Genomic DNA, 7,165 nt, shown 5'->3' with positions numbered 1-7,165 from the left:
GGTAGGATTACATGTCACAATATCCATCCAATTCACTGTGAGAAAGCTTCTCTAGCATGAATCCTCCATTCCTTTCCCATGGTTCCGAAGGATTCCAATTATGGGTAGTTTCTTTCCCAAGACAACTACCCAATGGAATTAGATCGAGAAGCTTTCTAACAAAATTCAAGAGAAAAGATTGAAGAAGAAGATAAACTATTATTGATTCATTGAATTACAATAGAGCTTCCTAACCCAATGAAAGGGGGTTTAGTGAGTCATAGCTCTGAATTCAATTACAAAAGTATGAAAACTTTCCCAAAATGAAAAGTAAAAGTTCTCCCTAACTTAAATTCTATCCTATTTATACACTTTCTACATTGAGCTTCTGTTGTGTTTCTTGGGCTTTGAGGCCTCTCCCTGCTTTCCTTTTTGCTTTGGGTTTATGATCCATAATCTTGATGAGGCTGCTGATCCAAATTCTGTAACATTCATTGAGCCAACTTAGTGATAATCAAGTAATGACACATGACTCAACAATTTGAAATTCCAGACTCATCAATCCTTCAGGCCCAATCCATAAACCATGATATTCAATTGGGTTTCATACCAGAGTAAGTTTAAGTTAATGTTTGTGCTCAAATGCTAACTTAAACTGCAATATTTTTGGCCCAGAAACCTTTTCTAATAGTGGCGTTTAAGTTGCAGTTAAACTGCAGCTTAAACGCCAGACACTTCCAGTGATGCCTTTTGTGGAAGCACGTTTAAGCTTCAGTTTAAGGTTAAACTGAAGCTTAAACGTGGAAATGGAAGAAGGCAGCCCTGGAGGGTCACGTAGTCGAACACGTTTAAGCTTCAGTTTAAGGTTAAACTGAAGCTTAAACGTGGAGATAGGAAAGGCAGCCCTGGAGGTCGAACACGTTTAAGCTCCAGTTTAAGGTTAAACTGGAGCTTAAACGTGGAAGCGGAGAAAGGTAGCCCTGGAGGTGTCGAACACGTTTAAGCTCCAGTTTAAGGTTAAACTGGAGCTTAAACGTGGGAATGGAGAAAGCAACCCTGGAGGAGAAAACTTGGTCGAACACGTTTAAGCTCCAGTTTAAGGTTAAACTGGAGCTTAAACGTGGAAATGGCTCCCTGGTGCATTTCCCATTTCTGGCGTTTAACTTCCAGTTTAAGGTTAAACTGGAGGTTAAACGCCACTTTCACCCTTTCCTCAGCTTTCATGATTTTGGCCGTTTAAGTTCCAGTTTAAGCTTAAACTGGAACTTAAACTCCACATGTGATATTCAATCTTCCTTTATTGATTTTTGTTGCTTCCTTGCCTAGCCTCTTCTTCCCTGAAATCATCCAAACAACTGCATCAAAGTCTTGCAAATTTTCATGAGAATCTTCCATTCATAGCATTCAAGTAATATAACTAAAAACTCATGAAATTTACATAAAAATCATACTGTTTGGATGGTTCATTGCTTTGTTATTCATTTAACCATTCTTGGTTACTTTAAGCTCAAGAAAGTGCATAAAACAACTAAAACTAACAGAAAAATGCTAGTGAAACTCGCCTAAGATGCCTTGGCATCACAGCTCCAGGTATAGGTGCCTGGAGTTTGCAAACACCGGATACCTCAGCTCACAGTTTCGGTTTGCAAATTTTATTGGATCAGTAGCATGGAGCAGCTGGTCGGCCTTCTCCTACTGGGTAAAATTTTTCTCCCGCAAGGAGGCATCATGCATGAGGTCGATGATAGACATGGAGGCTTCTCCTCTTTTCCTTTTTCCAGTAGTGGCCTTGCCTTTTCCCTTTCTATGGGAACCTGACATCTTGAAAAAAAGAAAACCAGGATATAATAAAAATGGAAAAGCAAATAGGCAAATAATTAAAGAAAACGCAAAGTGGCAAGGGAGTAATAGGATAAGGAATATGAGTTAAGTAAAATGTGCATTTAGGATTGGTATAGGAGTAAAAAGAAGAAATGACAATCTAAAATGTTATTGAATACAAGTTTAATAGAAAAAATTAACATCATGCCTTTGTTAGAATGTTAAAAGAAAGTGAAAGAAAGGTTAGGTTGGTTAGAGTTAAAATTAGTGAGTTAGTGAAAAATGTGTTAAAGTAAGAGGCATAATGAAAATAGTTCAAGTAACAAGTAATCACAGGTAGAAGCTATAGGTAACTCATATTCAAACAAGTAAGACAGTTTGATGATGATTCAAATAGAGATAAAGAAGGCAAAAATAGGAATCAAACATCGAAATTGCAGTTTAGGAACCAGGAAATCAAAGAAGATAAGAATGCATGCCCTGGCATTCATGAATGGTTTGGTTAAAGCAGTGGAAAACAGAGTTCAAGATCACAAAATCAAAACATGAATGGAAGTCAAAAAGATTTATAAAAATTTGGGCAGCATTCCGGCTAAAATTGGATTTATCCAGAAAATAAACATCAAACAAGCAGTTCATATGAATTAAAAAAAAAATCAAGCTGCAGGTACATATAATGAATATAAACATGAAAATCAATGTAAAGAGTAGCAATATACAAGAAATACAGCATATGAACAAGATTACAGCAACAGCGGATTTGCAAATATGATAAAACAGAAACAAGAACAGTGCAAATAAACAGACCTAAATCCACTAACCACGTCCTAGGCTACCTAACACCCTAAAATCCACTACAACATGCATATCTAACTATCCTAACATGATCATAAACGGAAAAAAATAAGAAAAACTACGAACGGAAAAAAGGATTGCATGTTGCGGAACCTGGAAGGCGAAAGAAGGAGGTTGGGGTACAGAGGTGGCTGGGGGTGGTGGCGGTGACGTCCGGCGCGGCGGCTGGCGGCAGTGGGCACGGCAGTTGCTGGCGCGGCTGTTTGGGGCAGGGGGAAGGGATGGGATAATGGGGGGTAGGGGAAGATAGGAAGGGGGGTGGGTGCGGCTGGGACGGACGGTGGTGGTGGGTGGTGGTTTGCCGAGGGCAGTGGCGGAGAGGGGGGGAGGGGAAAGGGGAAGAAAGAAGAAGAAAGAAAGGGGGGGGGGAAAGAGGGGTTGGGTGGCGGTGGCGTCTGGGTGGTCGGCGGTGTCAGGCGGTGGTCGGGGTGGCAGCAATGGTGGCTGGGTGGTGGTTGAGAGTAGAAGAAGAAGAGAGGGAGAAGAGGGTTGGGGGTGCTGCGTGACTAATAGGGTTCGCATGGCTTGGGGGGTTATATTTTCAAATCCACGCGATCGCGTGGGGGACGCGGTCGCATGGTGGGGGTGAAAATGGAGGTGATGCGATCGCGTGGGTTGAACGATCGCATGAAAGGGATAGAAGAGGGGATGATGCGATCGTGTGGGCCGCGCGATCGCGTCGCTGGAAATTGTGCTAAACGCACGACTCTAGCGTCGTTTCAGCGCAACTCTCTGTCTCCTTCTGGGGTGATGTGCAATCCATGCGACGCGATCGCGTCGCTCACCCGGTCGCGTGGGATTGGTTGTGTGCATGTGACGCGATCGCATGGGGCATGCGATCGCGTGGTCCATTTTGTGCTAAACACACCAGGGCCGCGTGATTCCAGCCTAACTTTCTGGACGTTGGATCTTTACGCTGATCTCCAGGTCACGTGGTCGCGTGGATGACGTGGTCGCGTGGGAAGTGTAGTTCGCCATTTGACGCGATCGCATGGGTGATGCGGTCGCGTCGCGCATCCCCTTTTTTTTTTACGCATGAAAAATGCAGAATGCAATGATTAATGTGAATGCTATGCATGATCCCAGGTTTATTAAAACAAAATAAAACTCAAAAACAAAACTAAATAAAATTAAAAGTGTAATAAGAATGATCATACCATGGTGGGTTGTCTCCCACCTAGCACTTTTGGTTAAAGTCCTTAAGTTGGACATTGGAAGGGCTTCCTGTTATGGTGGCTTGTGTTTAAATTCATCCAGAAATCTCCACCAATGCTTGGAATGCCAATAGCCTCCGGGGTCCCAAACTAGGCATGTGAAGCTTCTAATCAGCTTCAAGTAGATTTTCAGGCTCCCGGGATGACGAATGTCAGAATAGAATCCATGATCATGAGCTTTGTTTTTAAATCTGCCTCCGTCTTGATCTATATTTTTCCATCCAGGCAGTTTAGGAAGTAGATTCTCACCATGGTGACCAAACATTTTCCGAGATCCATGCAATTGAGCTTGATACCAATCCGTGTACTTCGAGGTGAAGCGTGGAACCTTATTGAACCTTGTGCACCAGCTCTGAGCACGAGCCATTTCCCTCTTACTCTTAAAGCCGCAGAGAGCTCTAAGCTGGCCATCTGTTTCAAGTAAACCATATTCAAGTGAATAAGTGAAGTTAAGGGTTAAGGATTGTACCCACTTGAAGCTTGTATTAGGCGGTAATGGCATTGGGGTAGGTGTTTCTGGAGGTTCTATAAGTTCTTCTCCCTTGTGCTCTTCTGTTAAATCCTCTACTTCTTCGCAAGATTCTTCAAATGCATCTACACCCTGGTCAAAGTCTTCTATGTCTTCCTCATCACACGAGTCATAGATTGGAGGTTGAGAGAAATCCACCTCTACATCATTTTCATATTCATTTGGGGAAGATTCTTCGATCTCAGAGAATTCACTTGCGGATGCAAGTTCATCACTAAGAAAACTTGATTTGTGACTATCATTATCAAGAGAATTTGCTTCTTGGATTATTCCGTCTGATTCTTCATAAACGACTTGCCTTGGGGATTGTGCGCTATCCTCCTTAGCATTAACTGTAGCGTCCTTGATGGAGTTCTCCTCAGCTCTGAATTCCCATGGAGGTTCAGCATCTCTTAGATCTTCAACCAACTCCTCTTCTTGTACAATGACAGCTTCTTCTACTTGTTCTAGTACGAATTTGTGCTCTGTCTTGTCCACTGGAATTTCTAATATCTCCTTCATGCTACGCTCTTCATTAGATTGTCCACATGGGGTTGTGGTTGGTCCTTTAATGTTCGCGCGTCTAGAAGCTAATTGAATTACTGCTTGCTTCAGTTGTCGAATAGTTGTTTGAAGTTTATTCACTGTTTCCTTGAGGCGAACCTCTGATTCTCGGGGTGCTGGATTTGGATATGAAACACGGGGAAGTGGTGGTGCTTGGGAGTGAGTGGATTGGAACTGGGGTGGAAAAGGATCAATGGTGGCGAATGGTGAAAAGAAGCTTGTGAGTGTGGTGGTTCGAGGTTATGTTGAGAGGATGGTCTATAGGCACGGGGTGGGGCTTGTTGGTAGTTACAAGGCTGTGCACCATATCTATCAGCTGGGTGTGCATTGTAGAATGGTCGTTGTCAATGATATCTTGGAGGGTGTTGTTGCCTAAAGGGTTGATTAGATCCTCTTGGCTCCATCCATCCTTGATTGGTCTGACCTTGATGCATATTCCTGCTGCAACTTCTATTTCCTTCAACAAAGTTAGAACCAAACTCAAAGCGAGAGGGGTGAGAATTCATGGTAGCAAATAGAAATAAAAAGGAAAGACAAAAATAAATGAACAAGCAAAATAAAAATATTTACAATAACCAATAATAAGGCACACGTTAGCAGTTTCCCGGCAACGGCGCCATTTTGACGTTAGGATTTTTGCCAGTAAATAATTTCATAAAAATAGTCGCGTTGTAGATATAGTCTCTAAACGAACAAAAATCCCTTCGCACAAACGTTTTGGTTGTCACAAGTAACAAACCCCTTAAAAATTGTTAACCGAGTATTCAAACCTCGGGTCGTCTTCTCAAGGAACTGCAGGGAAGTATGTTCTTATTATTGGCTATAAAGGTTGTAATCGGAGTTTAGAAGATGAGAAGCAAGTGATTTAAATGGCAATTAAAATTAATAAATAACTGTAAAGCAACTTTTGGCAGGGTAAGAGAAATTGGAAGTCCAACTTGGTTATCCCTCTCAACAATAATGAAAGTTGAATCTTAATTCCTCTTAGTTAACCTTTAAAGCAAAGGAAAGTCAAGGGACTAATTAGTTTGACCTTCGAATCCTATTTATTTCCTAAGAAAAATTTGGGATTCTTGAAGTTCAGTTCAATTAGTAAGATAACGATTATCAATTATGCTGAGTTTGATAATGTTGAGTTACTGATTTCTTAACCAAGACCAAAAGGGGAAAAAGTAAAATTGTTGCAATAAAAATGTCCTTAGATGGGAAGCAAAAATATCTTAATTCAAAGAGAACAATAATAAACTGAAATACCTCAAATAATCATTAATTCAAATCATAACATGGAAACGGTTCATAAGCCAATTCGGCAACATTTATAGATACGAATAAAAGCATTAAAGTAAAAGCAGCATAGAAACATAGATTAAAGTAAATATTAAACCTAGATCGAGAGTCACTCTTAAAAACTAAGAGAAGTCCTAAATCCTAATCCTAAGAGAGAGAGGAGAGAACCTCTCTCAAAACTAAATCTAAATCATGGAAAGTGAAAATTGGCGAGCTCTCTCTGAATAGATGCATTCCCCCACTTCATAACCTCTGGTCTATACCTTCTGGACTTGGATTTGGGCCAAAAAGGGCGCCAGAATTTGCTATGAGCATTTTCTGCAATTTTTGGTGCGTGGCCTCTGTCACGCATCTGCGTGGGTCACGCGGTTGCGTCATTCGGAGCTTTTCCTTGCCACGCGGTCGCGTCAGTCATGCGACCGCGTCATATACATTCTGCTTAAGGCGCGCGGTCGCGTCAGTCATGCGACCGCGTCACTGCTTCTTTGTGCTTGGCATGCGTCCGCGTCGCCCATGCGATCGCGTGGATGCTAATTTCTTCAGAAGCTCCGTTTTGTGATTTCCTTCCAATTTTGTATGTTTCCTTTCCATCCTTTAAGTCATTCCTACCTTAGAAGATCTGAAAACTACTCAACACACTAATCACAGCATCGAATGCAATTAAAGGTGATTAAAATAATTAATTTAAAAGCATAGGAAACATGTTTTTCACATACATCACATAATAAGGAAGGAGAGTAAAACCATGCAATTAACATGAATAAGTGGTTGGAGGATTGAATAAATCACTCAAATTAAGCACAAAATACATCATAAAATATGGGTTTATCAGAAAGTAAGGAAGTAGTATGTTAAATGATAAGAAAAATAAAATAATAATAATAAATAAACTCTTGGCAAGGTATGAGGATTTGGAAGTCCTATCCTAGTTATCCTT

The sequence above is a fragment of the Arachis ipaensis genome, chromosome B1 (genome assembly GCF_059453495.1).
Source record: "Arachis ipaensis isolate K30076 ecotype BB chromosome B1, ASM5945349v1, whole genome shotgun sequence".
Taxonomy (NCBI): Eukaryota; Viridiplantae; Streptophyta; class Magnoliopsida; order Fabales; family Fabaceae; genus Arachis; species Arachis ipaensis.
Note: the sequence above shows the minus strand (reverse complement) of the source record.